Source organism: Delphinapterus leucas, chromosome 7 (genome assembly GCF_059928025.1).
Source record: "Delphinapterus leucas isolate spDelLeu-1000000601 "Yukka" chromosome 7, BTC_Dleu_Yukka2, whole genome shotgun sequence".
NCBI classification, from domain to species: domain Eukaryota; kingdom Metazoa; phylum Chordata; class Mammalia; order Artiodactyla; family Monodontidae; genus Delphinapterus; species Delphinapterus leucas.
Window position 1 is genome coordinate 104,994,809 of NC_143135.1, and position 15,356 is coordinate 105,010,164.

Genomic DNA, 15,356 nt, shown 5'->3' on the forward strand with positions numbered 1-15,356 from the left:
AAACAAGCCAGTCACAAAATGACAAACGTTGTTGGATTTCAATTACATGAGGTCCCTAGAGCAGTCAAATTCATAGATAGAAAGTAGAAGGGTGGTTGCCAGGGGCTGGGGGGAGAGGGGAATAGGGAGTTATTGTTTAATGAGTACAGAATTATATTACAGTTCTGCAGATGAAAGCAGTTCTGAAGATAGATGGTGGTGAGAGTTGCATAATAATGTGAATGTACTTTATGCCACTGAACAGCACACTTAAAAATGGTTAAGTTGGTAAATTTTTTATCTGTACTTCACTACAATTAAAAAAAAAAATCAATGGCCTAGGTTTCTACCTTAAGAAGCTAGAAAATGAGCAAGACAAACCCCCCCAAAATTGAAGGAAATAAAGCTCAGACATAAATTAAACAGAAAATAGAAAAATCACAGAAAAAATTAAAGCCAAAACTTGGTTCTCTGAAGAGACAAGCAAAATTGATAAGTCTTTAGCTAGAATGACCAAGGGAAAAAGAGGTGGGAAAAAAAGGGGGAGGGGGCAGCAGAAGGAAAACCTGGGCAAGTGATATATAGAATGACCATGTTACCAAGTCCAAGCTCACTCTGCTTGCCACATGACAGGCGAATAAGTCAGGAGACGAGGTGTTGAGGCAATGAACAGTGACTTTACTGAGTCCGAAAAGATGGTGGATTAGCAGCCTAGAGTACCATCTTATTGGGATGGGGATGCTAGTTTCTTTTATAGAACAGAGAGGGGAGGAGGTGAGGAAGTAAGTCAGTCTTGCAAAATATCTCCTGGTTCTGGCCAGTCCCAGGGAGGGGATGTGTTAATTTCTTCTTTTCTGCAGCCATTCACAGGTGGGCAGGTCACTGTTTCCCTGTGAGCTAAATAAAGGCACTTCAGTTTAACATTCAGGCAGAGGGGCAGGCCATTATGTATGCCTATAGCTATAGACAGAACAAAAACAATGGAAAGCAAAGGTCAAAGTAAAAGAAACAGATCCAACATGGAGTCAGATTTTGTTCCTCCCTGTTACAACCAGGATGGTAGAATGCTCCAGAAATGAAGGGCATAGAGCATTTCGAGGAGTGGTTGACAGTGTCAAATGCTGCTGATAGGTCAAATAAGATATAAAGTCTACTCAATTTATCTGCAAGGAGTCACTGGTGACCTTAAAACAGCACATAATGGAGAGGCAGATTGCAATAAAGATAAAGACTATATAGAAATGAGCAAGTGAAAATTTTGAGGAGACAATTCAATCTAAAGAAGTTTGGCTCTAAAGATAGGGCAAGGGGGTTAGCTGGAGGGAAATAAGGGCTCGAGGGAGGATACCGATATTTTTATAAAATGGGAGAAACTACAGAATGTTTTTTCCCCCCGATAAGCTTTTCTAAATTGTGGTAAAATATACAGAGAATGTTTTGAGTATTGGTGGAAAAGAATCAGAGAAGGAAAAGATATAGAAAACAGGTGATAACAGATAGTGTAAGATCCCTGGATAAATAAAAAGAAACTGGATTCAGTGCTTGAGTAAAAGAATTAGCCTTAAACAGAATGAGACCCAGTGTAAGAAAAAAGGAAAGGAAGGGTGTAGTTACAGTTAGGCTTATAGGTGGGTGGTGAGAAGAAGTAGTGGGAGTTCTTTTCTGAGAGCTTTGGCTTTTACTTCTCTCTGAAGTTATAGGTAGAGGTTGGACTGCTGACAAGAGAGGACATAAAGCAGAATTTTGAGGAAAATGAAATATGCAAAAAATGTGTGGAGGAGAAAAAAAGGATGGCTAGGTGGCACTGAAGGCCCCACTGAAATTGGAGACCACAAATTTCTAGTGTTAATAATCTATGGCTTTTGAGTTATGTATATCTCAAGAAACTGTTAAAGAATAATCAATGGCTTTGAACCATTTTTTTTAAAAAAAGCAGTAATAATCATTAGTTAATACTTACATAGTACTCAATATGTACCAAGCATTATTCTAGGTATTTTTTACATATTAAATAATTTAATTTTCACACAACCTTTTGAGATAGGTATCACTTGGTATCTCCACTTAACCAAGGAAAATGAAGCACAGAGAAGTTAAGGAACCAGCCCATGGCCATACAATTAGTAAACACTAGAGTCAAGATCTGAACCTAGGCGGCATGCTCAGTGATGCTTTACACTGAACTGCCTCTCAAAGTAAAGCTAAGTGAACCTAGTTGAAGGAAGTAGGAAGAAAAGAGGAGGAAACATACCAGGCGGGCCAAAAACAGAGGCAGTGATTCCTGTAAATAGAAACAATTCTCACAGAAGTAGGGTATAGTTTCATATGGCACAGTAAAAGGCACCAAAGATAAAAGAAACTGTCCTCATGGAGTAACGGAAAGCCACAAAAAGGAAATGAGCAATGTTGGGTGATCCAAAGCAAAAAGAAAGAAAAGCAAAAGCAAAGGAAAAAGTAAAACCCAGATAGTCAAAATGTAAAAAAGGAGAAAAAGGTAAAAATGGAAGAAAGCATGCACACGCGCGCACACACACACACACACACACACGCTAGTAAACACACCAGTAAAAGAGAAAAACGAAATGGAAGCAAAGTAAGTATGCCTCGAGTCCCTGAAAACTCTTACATATTATTTTCTTTGTTTGGACCAAATAATTTACTAATTTTATCAAAGTGAATAAAATTAACATTTAATAGAGGGTAGTTCTGAATAGGCTTGCTTGCTAAGAGTCGGTGAAGATCAGATACTTAGGTTAAGATCTGAATTAGAGAAAATCATTTTTAAAAGGAATTATCTAGTCATTTCAGAAGCCCGAGGGCAGTAGTTCCACAAAATCCTGATTCCAAATATTCAAAGTCTTGGTTATATGGTACCCAAAGATGTTTGTACAATAGTTATGCTGAATTCATCAAAAATGATCAAAACCGGGCTTCCCTGGTGATGCAGTGGTTGAGAGTCCGCCTGCCGATGCAGGGGACGCAGGTTCGTGCCCCGGTCCGGGAAGATCCCACATGCCGCGGAGCGGCTGGGTCCGTGAGCCATGGCCGCTGAGCCTGCGCGTCCGGAGCCCGTGCTCCGCAACAGGAGAGGCCACAACAGTGAGAGGCCCGCGTACCGCAAAAATAAATAAATAAATAAATAAAAATTATTAAAAAATATCAAAACCAAGTAAACAGCAAATCTTGTCAACATAAAAAAAATACATATACCATTGAATACCTATAGAAGAACAACATAGAATACAGAAATTACAAATTCTTGGAGTATCAAACATTTGTAATTTTTAAGTTTTTTTAAAGCTATACAATTATTAAAATGGAAGAACATTCAATATGGAGACAAAGAAGATGTTCTCCTAGAAAACTGACACATTAATAAGTTTCATCCATCAACTTTCACTCTTATAAGACAGAGTTATCAATGTGAAATACAACAATGATATAAGCCAGCGATGTATTCCATGATCAGTTATGTAAAAAAGTTCTGGCTAAGGTCACCTTTGGCCCTAATAATGTTAGTGAAGAAATTAATGTAATATTCAATGTGCCCTTCAAGCAAGAGTGTAATATAAATTTAATGTATCTTTATATTTTTAAAGACACATATGCAATCACTATTTTATTTTAGATCCTGTGGCTAAGAATCCAGAGATTTCCAGCTCATTGTCTAAAATGGGGTGAAGTATTTCTGATATAAAGAACAAAGGAAAACTAATGTGGCTTTCAGCTTAACAGGAGATAAATTTCAAGCAATCAGTCTGAGGTACAGGGAAAACTGTCTCAGTCATGAATGCGGTTGCATTTAAAGTAAAAACATCCCATTATATCTTATATAAAGACATGCTCAATAGTCTACAGAATACCAGGAAACCACAGGAGGGGAAAAAAAAAATATATATATATATACACACACACACATACACACACACACACACATTCAATATATATAATAAAGATATTAAAAAATTACAGTTGGAAGAAGTTAAATTAATTAGGATCCCCCAACTAATGAAGGAAACCCCTTTACAACAGTCTTTGATGCTTGACCATTTTCAATAGCAAGAGAGTTTTATCCTTTACAAGGCTAGGAAGACTTAAAGTTTAAAACCTCCAACACTGCGGACTTCCCTGGTGGCGCAGTGGTTAAGAATCTGCCTGCCAATGCAGGGGGCACGGGTTCGATCCCTGGTCCAGGAAGATCCCACATGCCGTGGAGCAACTAAACCCATGTGCCACAACTACTGAGCCTGCACTCTAGACCCCGTGAGCCACAACTACTGAGCACATGTGCCACAACTACTGAAGCCTGCGTGCCTAAAGCCCGAGCTCCACAACAAGAGAAACCACTGCAATGAGAAGCCCGCGCACCGCAACGGAGAGTAGACCCCGCTCGATGCAACTAGAGAAAGCCCATGTGCAGCAACGAAGACCCAACACAACCAAATAAATAAAAATTAAAAAAAGAAATTAAAACCTCCAACATTTTATTAGGAAAATTTTAGATGCAATCTTCAGTGCTGCTATAGGACTAATGTCAGTCATGCACTTCCTTTAATTTGATTCATGCTGAGTGAAAATATATCCAATTTTATGACATATATTTAGTTGTGAGGTGCAGCAAAGTAGTTAAGTGAAACACTGAAGACAGACTTGAGTTTGAAACCTGGATATCAGTTTCCTCATTTGCAGATACCAGCAGCAATAATAACAAAGGGTTAATGTGAGATGTGAATGAGACGATGTATGAAATGTCTAGCACAGTGCTACCTTTTTAAAAGGGCTCAACAAATGTTGGCAATTATCATCACTGTATTAGCCCACTCAGTCTACCACATTAAGCTCTAGCTGCTATGTGAGTGTATATACCTATGCTACACTTTGTGGCATTTTTTCATCACCTTATGTGTTCTAACCTTGCGTAGTATATTTTACCAAGATTAAAGACAGAATGAAGGCAAATGAAGCATATGCATTCCTCATTTTCCCACTCCATTTCCTGAAGGAAAGAGATGTTTGCTCTATTACCAAAAGCAGTGATGGTGTACACAGAGGGAAACACACCGTGGGCGCAACTTTTCCTGGGTGATAAGCAGCTTATAAACTGCATAACTGTATTCTACTTATTTTAGACAACCACTGATTGCTCCCTTATATATTCTCATTTGAAGGCATAATTATAATTTCTATCAAATTTGCCCAATCGAAAAAAAAGTGCTATCCTCACTGATCATATATCCAAATACCTTTTATATTTGCAGATAGCATATGTATGTCAGTTTTGCTGTGTGACATATAAGTAGATGGATTCATAAAACTCTACCAACTACATGCCCCTTTAAAGACATGGTTTTCGGAACTCCCCGGTGGCCTAGTGATTAGGTTTCCGGGCTTTCAGTGCCAGGGCCCAGCGTCGGGGAACTAAGATCCCGCAAGCCTGCAGTCAAAAGGAAAAAAAAAAAAATTGACCAAACAATAAAGATATGATTTTCAAAGTAAAGCTTGCAAAAACAAGCTTGAGGGCTTCCCTGGTGGTGCAGTGGTTGAGAGCCTGCCTGCCAATGCAGGGGACGCAGGTTCGTGCCCCGGTCCGGGAAGATCCCACATGCTGCGGAGCGGCTGGGCCCGTGAGCCATGGCCGCTGAGCCTGCGCGTCCGGAGCCTGTGCTCTGCAACGGTAGGGGCCACAACAATGAGAGGCCCGCGAACCGCAAAAAACAAAACCAAAAACAAACAAAAAAAAACAAGCTTGAAATCTACTTCTCTGCTCACCTCTGAAGATTAGTCTAGTGCTTTCTCTTTGCCAGAGGAATCGGAATTGAATTGCAAAATTTAAAAGTACTCCTATATCACTACACATAAGTAACATACTTTGCCCACTGCAGTCAAGATTTATGAGATTAGATATTAAAAGGGTTGACGAAGTTAAAGAACACTTCATCTTAAAAACTAATTTGGGTGAGTCTTCTTTAAGCATACTTTTAAAATATTATTTTGACTTTTGAACCTTGTATATATTTTATATACTCAAACATAAAAGTTTAAAAGGGAGCCTTTTTACACTGTTGGTGGGAACATAAACTAGTGCAGCCACTGTGGAGAACAGTATAGAGGTTCCTTAAAAAACTAAAAATAGAGCTAACATATGATCCTGCAATCCCACTCCTGGGCATATACCCTGAGAAAACCATAATTCAAAAAGAGTCATGGACCGCAATGTTCATTGCAGCACTGTTTACAGTAGCCAGGACATGGAAGCAACCTAAATGTCCACTGACAGATGAATGGATAAAGAGATGTAGTATGTGTGTATACAAACACAAACACACACACACACACACACACACACACACACACACACACTGGAATATTACTCAGCCATAAAAAACAATAATGCCATTTGTACCAACATATACGGACCTAGAGATTATCTAACTAAGTGAAGTAAGTCAGACAAAGACAAATATCACATGATATCACTTATATGTGGAATCTAAAAAAGTGATACAAATTAACTTATTTACAACATGCAGATTCACAAAGAAAACAAACTTACCAAAGGTTAACCAAAGGTTACCAAAGGGGGAAGCGGGGAGGAAAAATTAGGGGTTTGGGATTAACAGATACACATTACTAAATATAAAATAAACAAGGACCTATGGCACAGGGAACTATATTCAGTATCTTGTAAAAACCTATAAAGGAAAAGAATCTGAAAAAGAATGTATGTATATCTGAATCACTTTGCTGTACACCTGAAACTAACACAACATTGTAAATCAACTACACTTCAATAAAAAGTTGTTTCTTTCTGAAAAAAAAATAAAGTTTAAAAAAGAAAACCTTAAGATAAAAAATGAAACCAGGGCTTCCCTGGTGGCACAGTGGTTGAAAGTCCGCCTGCCAATGCAGGGGACGCGGGTTCGTGCCCCGGTCCGGGAGGATCCCACATGCCGCGGAGCGGCTGGGCCCGTGAGCCATGGCTGCTGGGCCTGCGCATCTGGAGCCTGTGCTCCGCAGCGGTAGAGACCGCAGTGGTGAGAGGCCCGCGTACAGCAAAAACAAAACAAAACAAAACAAAACAAAACAAAAAACCAATGAACCATATCAAATTGGCAGTATAACCAAACAGAGGAAAGTACTTCAAGTGACTTCTGAACACAGTAAGTACTCTGATTATACAGCCTTCGTGTAATATATTCTAAGGACAAAAATAGATGCAAAGAAATCTTAAACTTTACTCAGTTTATTGTTAGTAATGATACTGGTATGATAATTTTGAAATGATTTTAAGTATACATAGTAGGATAAGGCAAGTGTGTTAATTTTATTAGGAACCAAGATTTTTGTTTAAGACAAAAGAGACCAATATAGAATCAAAGAAGTTAAAGAAAAATCTGCTATGTTAAATCTGAATTGAATATATAACTATGAACTTGATTCACAAGCAAAAAACCATTTTTAGTTCTCCCCTCTGAAAGGGCCTAGAAATAGTGACACTCCAGCAGCAATGAATATGCCAAACATCCAGATCTTGGTTTCTATACACCGTTTCTCACTACAAAGAACCAAGACTCCTTAGATTAACAGCCCATTCCAGATCTGGAACAAGGAAAGTAACAAGGCAAGCCTGGGATATCCTGTGCCAGAAAGCACTCCCAGCATTAAAAAGACACAGGAGACAGCTTGAAAAGGTTCCTACTGTCCAAATTTGGGACAGTTAGATCATCAAGAAGAAAAACGACTGTAATGGTTATTAAAAAAATAATAATAATAATAAATTAAAACCCATGAGTCCATAGTGAAACTGTTAACACAAGTTCATGTGCCTGACACACAGTGAGGCCAAACAACCTGAAACGTCGGAGTCTGGAGCAGAGAAAGGTTTACTGCAGGGCCATGCAAGGAGATGAGGTGGCTCATGCCCTAATAAGCCCCAAGCTCCCCGAAGGTTGGCGAAGTACTTTTAAAAGCCAGGTGAGGGAGGGAGGTTGCAAGGTATGTAATCAGCTTGTGCACAATTCTCCCACTGTCTGATGGTGAGGCAGCAGGGTGGTGTCACAGGGGTGAACATTATCAGTCCTTAGGCAACAGGAGGCCTGGGGCTATGTGCTCAAGGTCGCCAAGGAGTTAACATCTTCCATTTGTTGGAGGGGGGTAGGTTTACATCTGCAAAACAACTCAGGAAATGTGCATCAAACACTATTATCTAGGTACTTCAGAGAGGAGCCACAGCAGAGGATCTGGGGGAAGGCCCATCCTGGGAAGGCCCCATGGGGCCCTGCTCAGTTACAGTTATCCCCATAAAAAAGAAAAAAAAAACCCCTTATTTGCCACCATTGGGGGTGACTATCGCCCCAGTATTCTTTACTCTGAATACCGATAACTGGAGGGAGGACATTAGCATTTTTAGGAGGAAGTTTAGTTCACTCCTAGTTAATGAAGGAAATCTTCCAGACAGAAAATCTCCAATAAAATAACTGATTTAAGCAAGAGTCATCAATGGGTGCTAAAATCACTGAGCAAACGGTAGGCAGAAACAGGTATTTGCTTGGTGTCAAGGAATTACTCCAAGATCACGTACAAATCACGAACAGGGAAACCACATCTTTATAACAGATCTGGTAGTCACCACTTTGATCAAGTGGTCACATTTAGTATCCTTAACAGTGTGGCAATCTGACGTTAAATACCACCTAAATGGCATAACATGAAGTACACAGCATCATCTATTAAATATTCTTGCCAAATAAAGTTTTCCTTAAGCTACTCAAGCTTTTCTTTAGACCTAACTTCCAGTAACAGGAAATTCAGGGCGACAGAGGAATTAATTAAATGACACCATTAGGAAACAGACAAACCCAGAAGTGGGAGCATAAAGCAAGTGGTTTGGTTAATTGTCAGAATAAAAAAAGATGGGTACTCCTCTTTTAAAAAAAGGACTAGAGGCATAATCAACAAATGCAATGCTGGGGTCAGAGGTAGATTTCCCAAAAGAGACCTTGGCATACTAAGGAAATTTGCATATGGATTGTTAATTTAGAAAGGTGTTGATAGTGATACTGGGGTTAGAATGTCCTTAGTTTTAGGAAACCATGCTGAAATACTGGAGTGTCATGGAGTTGGCAATTTACTTTCAAATGATTACATACTGAGACACACAGAAAGGGAGGAGAGGGGGGAAATGGCAAAAATGTCAATCACTGAATCTAGGTACTGGGGTGTTCACTGCATTTTTCCCTCAATTTCAAAGAGACTGACATTTTTCATAATTAAGTTTAAAAAAAGTGTACCTATACTGAGAGGAATGGTAGAAAACACATCTACACTGGAATTATATCTGGATCCAAATCTCACCTCTATCACTAACTAGTTGTGTGGCCTAAAGCAAGTTACTTAATATCACTTGAGTTTGTCTCATCTGTAAAACTCAAGTAATAATATCTTAAGTCATTAGGTTGTTCTGAGAATAAAATCACATCAGATATGTAAAATGCCTAGCAGTGTTGCACACAATAAGTAAATCTGGTTTTCATAATTAATGCAATCATCCTAAAATACAAGACTACAGGAAAACATTCCTTTCATTATTGCCACATTCCATGATTAGGAAGCTACATTAGGTAAAATTAAATATCCATTGACAGTGAAAGTGAAGTAATGAGGGTAACTGTATAAATAAAGATTTACATAATATTTTTTTAAATGCAATAATTCCGACCGAAACACTCTAGGCAAAAAAAGCTACCTACCCAAACAACTGGTATCTATCAAATTGTGAAGTCTGCTTTTGGTATTAGCCGCTTATACGAATAAAACAGTAAGAAAATAAGTGGAAGTTAAAGAGAATGTCTTCCTAACCAACAGAAAATCTACTTATACGTGGAAAAAAATGTAAGTTCTGGCCTTCATTTCTATAAGTCAGTCCCAATAAAGCAGACTTACTGGGCTTTACTCTAAATTCTGGTTAACCTTCATACAACTCACAAGCATGCTTCCTTTCATCAGTTCTAACGTACTCGTCATTTCACTCGCAGGTAACCCTTTTCTGGTTAGGCCAGCAGAAAATGACTAGATGCAGACGGATCCCCAGATAGGAAAGAAAAAAAGGTTTTCATTTTTTGTTTTTTAAGTAAGTGCCAACCTTTTCTTCCCAGTACCAGAGAAAAAAAGCAGCAGGGGAGAGGAGGGAACAGTGGGTCTCGCGCTGCGGGCTCGACCAGGTGAGACGTTAACACTCCGCCTCCTCGGGGTTAGGGTGCTGGGCACACGCGCGTGCGGATGCGGGGCGTCCTGGGAGATCGGGGCAATTTCTCCTGGACGGCGGGACCCAAGGCCAGTCTCCTTCTCGAAGGCTCAGATGCCATTGAGGGGACCCTGCGGGGTGTCTCCCGGCGCGGAGGGGGTGAGGAGACCAGGCGTTCCCTTCAGTCCAGCGCCCAGATGGGGGACGCACGGCGTCAGCCCTTCGGAGGGCGCGCCCGAGGGCGCGGGCGGCGAAGAGGGGCCGGCCCTCCCCTCCCCTCCCCGTTACCTGCGGGCGGCGGTGCCAGGGCCCGGAGGCCTGCTGCTCCTCCTCCTCCTCCTCCTCCCCGCCAGGCTGAGGCGGCGAGGGGGTGGTGGCGACGGTGGCGGCGGCAGCCCGGGGGGAGGGGGCGGAGCGCGCGGCCCGCTCCCTTTCTCCTCCCCCGGGAGGCGGAGGAGACCCTATCTCGGGCCGCCGCGCCTAGGCCCGTGGACAGCCTGCGGCAGGGGCATGGCGGCCCCGAGCAGCGGCGTGACTGCGAGGTGGGAGAGTGCGAGGCGGCGGGAGGGGAGCGCTCTGGGGGCCTGAGGGGAGGAGCGAGGGGGCCCGGCGAACCGCGCGCGGGCGGCCGTTGGGGGCGGTTGGCCGAGGGCAGGCGGCGGTTTGGGGAGCGAGGCGACGGCTCGCGTTTTCCCGGCGGGGCGGGGTGGGGAAGGGGAAGGGGAGTGAGGGGAGGGGAGGGGGAGGTTGGGAGGGAGCCGCCGCCGCGCGCGTGCGGGCCGGCGCCGCCGCGGTTGCTGCTCCGCTCACTCCAGCCTGTTTGGGGGCACTTTGTTTGTGTCCCACAATGCTCTGCGCGGGCGGCCGGGTTGGGGAGGGGGGGGCAAGTGGGCGGGGCAGAGAGAGCTCGGGGGCGGGGCGCGAGCTCGGGGCGGGGGGAAACGCGGGTACTGCGCAGGCGCAGAGGACGCTGCTCCCGGTTGCCTTCGCTCGAGTTCGGTCTCCCGACGCACCCGCGGGTTTTGACAGGAGCAGTGCATCTTCATGCCTTCGTGAACACGTGTAGAGTTACCTTCACAGGCCGCCTAGGCACTGGCCAATTCGCCCTTCCTCTGCCCGTCCGCTCATCAGGCTTCCCGCTAACCTTGACAAGCATTTCTGCGCACGGTGCACGCTTCTTGCATTTTTTTTCCTTCTTTGAACTAAAACCGAAACAAACTCCTGTTTTCTCGAGTGGTTTCTGTAGCGGCGCTGAACCGGAACACCCCAGACGCTTTCTCTCGGTGAGAGGGTGAGCTGGTAGTCAGCCCATTTCTCACACGCGGAAACTGAGGCCTGCGGACAGGCGGCCCCGGACAGGTGAGGATGCCGTGCGCCGCCGGCTCCCGCGCCCGCCTCCCCGCAGGCAGCCAAGCCCGGCCGGTGTCCGGCTCCCTGCGGCCTCTGCAGCCCGGGGCGTCCTCTCGGCGCCCGAGAATTGTTCTAGAATTTCCCTGGGCCACCCGGCGGGAGGTGCGGTTTTGAAATGACTGGAGAAATCCATCTTATTCCCCCAACACGGGGTCACCTAGAGCCGCTCCCCAAATATGCCTGTTCCTTTCGCACCTGGAGTCACATTTGGTTCCAACGCCAGTAACCTGGCTTTCCGGCGAAGGAGTATGCGGGGGGCTTGAGAGTTCTCGGTCAACTGCAAAATCGCGTAAAGTGTTAGAACTCCCAGGACTCCAAGCCTTAGCGTCCCCGGCCCGGCGGGCGGGCGAGCGCTCGGACGGGGCCCGGTGGCCCGGAGGGGCGCCCTGGGCGGCTGGCAGAAGCGCGCCCCAGGCTAGTCGGCCGGCCGCGCTGGGGCCAAGGGGGTGCGGCCTGCAGCGCCCGGGGGGCTCCTCAGCTGCATGCTGTGTTTTCCCATGCCTTCAGCTTTTGCACCGAAAAACTTCTCCAAAGGGCTTTGTTCAAGGTGGCCGGCACCCCGTCTGAAGTAGAGTGGCGTTTTGTTCTGAAACACTTGGCAACGTCTTGCCTTGATCTCACTGAGAGACAAGCACCCCAGCACCCTAGCACCCCCTCTTTCTAGCCACTGAAATCTATGTGAGAATTAAAGGCCATAAAAAGCAACGTCAAATTGTATAGTCTTATGCGGTTTCCAACAGATTTTCAAGTATATATAATGTTTAATTCTAACAGCAATCGTAATATGTAGGTTTTGCTGTTATTCCCACTATCATTTTTATTATTCCCATTTCAGAGATGAGGAAAGTCAGGAAGATGCGAATGAGGCCCAGAAAGTTTTGTGCTGAGATTTGAAGAAGGAGAAGAAAAAGAAGGCGGAATGCTTACCCTGGAAGGGGAACAGCAGCGACAGAGCAAGTCTCAGGAAGGGCCTGGTGTGTGTTAGAGCAGGTGCACAAGGTAATACCTGGAGAAGAATCAGGGTGGGAATAAAGCAGTCAAACAAATCCCGCGGACCTCTCCTAGGGCATTTAATCGGAGAGTCGATAAGGGACCTCTAGGCAAGTCCTTACTGCTTTCCAGGGGACTGCGGTGGCAGCCCTGGCACAAAATACAGCTTTTCTTGTATTACTCTCTTGTCTTTTCTCCGTTTCCTCCCTTTTTGTACTTTTCTGTTTTTCATTTTATATTTAAAAATTATCATCCTCTCACCCCACCCCCTCCCTGGGACTGGAGGATAAATTAACCACCCAATGGCTGTGGGACCCTAAGGGCACAGGGCTAGATGGTTGGATAGGGTGTGAGAAGATATAAAAAGATTAACTTTGTAGGAGTCCTCTCCTCTGTTTTGGCTTTGGGCAGGGCCACTTTCTGTGGCACCTGCAGCCTCCCCCTTTCTCCTGGGCTAGTAGAGACTTGCCCTTGGCTTGGCCGGAATATATACACCTTTTTTCCACACTAGGTTAAATAATACTGCTGGGAGGATTTTATGAAACCAGAGTCCTGCACACAGGTGAAACAAACAAACGGAGACAGTTATGAGGAACCTTAAATTATTAACCTGGTGCAGGTGATTCTGAGGAATTCAAATTCCAGGCGAAGAGGGTTTTATTTCAGCCCTGAGCTGTTCGGGGGGGCCAAATTCTGGCAGAAATGGCACTTGCTTGTGGTAGCCCGTAAGGGCTGAATGGGAACTTAGTTACTTAGTCCACAACTTATTTCAGAGCAAGAACACTGGACACTTAACTGAAAGACCTCTAGTCCAACTCGGATAATTCCAATAGAGGAGAACTCACTACTGCACAAAGCAGCCTTGCTCCCCTATTAGATCATTCCAACTATATTAACAAAATTAGTCTAACTCCCCGACCCTGAAACTTGCACCTCTTCTAGTATTCCCATTTCATCATCCATCCAGTTGAGCATGTCAGCTTGGCTACTTCACTACTCTTCCACATCTCAGTTCCAACCCATCAACAAGTCCTACTGAATTCGTCCATTCCTACGACCACCATCCTAATCTTGTAACCAAGCAGGACCCCATGGGGCCTTCCCTTCCCAGATCCTCTGCTTTAGCTCCTCTCTGAAGTACCTAGATAATAGTGGATTTGATGCACATTTCCTGAGTTGTTTTGCAGATGTAAAAAAAACCCCCTCTCCAACAAATGGAAGATGCTAACCTTGATCACATAGCCCCAGGCCTCCTGGAACCTAAGGACTGATAATGTTAACCCCTGTGACACCACCCTGCTACCTCACCATCAGACAATCAGAGAATTGATAAGCTGATAAGCTGATCACATACCCTAAGGCTTCCCCCTGCCACCCTGGCTTTTAATCCCCGGGCTTTTTAGGGCAAGAGCCTCCTCATCTCCTTGCATGGCCCCGATGTTTCAGTTTGTTTGGCCTCACTGTGCATCGGGCACACGAACTTGCATTAACAATCTAAGACACCAACCAATACCTTGTACCCGGAGAACTGTAATACCACCTACCTGGTTTCCCGAATATACCCCGCCCCCTTCTCTTCATTCTCTGCATGGTAGCTGGAGTTATAATGCATAGTGATCTTATCACACAACAATGGCTTCCTATTGTTTTTAGGATCAAATCTCAAACTTTTACCATGGCTTTCACAGCTACAAATGTGGGCCTGTTCAATACATAGCTTCAGCTTCAACTCTCATTATACTCTTTCAAGGAACATGCCAGATGCAGATTTTTTTTTCACATCTTCTAAAATGCCACGCTCTTTCCTCCAGTGCACACATTACTCCCTCTGTATATGTATACATTGTTCCTTAGCTAATTCCTCTCAATCCACACATCTCTTCTACATAATATATGTATTTAAAGAGAAAAACCAGGGCTTCCCAGTGGTTCAGTGGTTAAGAATCCGCCTGCCAATGCAGGGGACATGGGTTCGAGCCCTTGTTTGGGAAGATCCCATATGCTACAGAACAACTAAGCCTGTGTGCCACAGCTACTGAGCCTGCACTCTAGAGCCCACGGGCCACAACTGAGCCCGTGTGCCACAACTACTGAAGCCCATGAGCCTAGAGCCCGTGCTCTGCAAGAGAAGCCACTGCAGTGAAAAAACCCGTGCACCGCAAGGAAGAGTAGCCCCCGCTCCCTGCAACTAGAGAAAGCCCGCACGCGCAGCAAGGAAGACCCAACACAGCCAAAAATAAATAATTAACATAATAATAATAAAGAGAAAAACCACAAGCCCAAATGTCACTTTTGCTAAAGCCCATGGTACCAAACCTAGATTTAATACCTGACCTAATTGCAGTTTCGACCTTTACCGGGAATGTAATCTTAATCAGCCAGTTTGGAAGTTTCTGGTCAGCAATAATAATAATCTGTCACATGGACCCTCTCCATTCCCCACCCCATCCCGCCCCAGGAAGAAGATGCAGTCTGCATGATGAAACCCTTGCTGTCACTTCCCCCCACAGAAGAAGGTGTCCTGGCCTAAAAATAATCCTTTCTATTCTTTTATTAAACATCCCTTGCCCCCCACTTCTTCCTATAAAACCTCCCATTTTGTACAGCCCCTCAGAGCACACTTCTCATTGCTAGATGGGATGCTACCTGATTCAGGAATCGAATAAACTGAATTAGATCTTCAAATTTACTGAGATGAATTTTGTTTTTTTAACAATATACATGAACATTATGA

At 44.1% G+C, this 15,356-nt stretch overlaps 1 protein-coding gene and 1 pseudogene across 3 annotated transcripts in view; one reads left to right on the forward strand and one right to left on the reverse strand.

The window, feature by feature from the left end:
* ZBTB44 (zinc finger and BTB domain containing 44) overlaps nucleotides 1-10,957 on the reverse strand; it is a 70,876-nt gene extending 59,919 nt beyond the window's left edge. The window contains exon 1 of one of the 2 annotated variants that reach the window (XM_022556246.3): nucleotides 10,511-10,957. The gene's annotated coding sequence lies outside the window, so the exon portion shown is untranslated. The remainder of the gene's footprint in view (nucleotides 1-10,510) is intronic. The other variant, XM_022556244.3, reaches the window with a different exon arrangement.
* LOC111165491 (uncharacterized) overlaps nucleotides 8,809-15,356 on the forward strand; it is a 68,810-nt pseudogene continuing 62,262 nt past the window's right edge. Inside the window, exons 1-2 of the transcript XR_016393964.1 lie at nucleotides 8,809-10,764; nucleotides 12,468-12,631. The product of XR_016393964.1 is annotated as an uncharacterized LOC111165491 (transcript). The remainder of the gene's footprint in view (nucleotides 10,765-12,467; nucleotides 12,632-15,356) is intronic.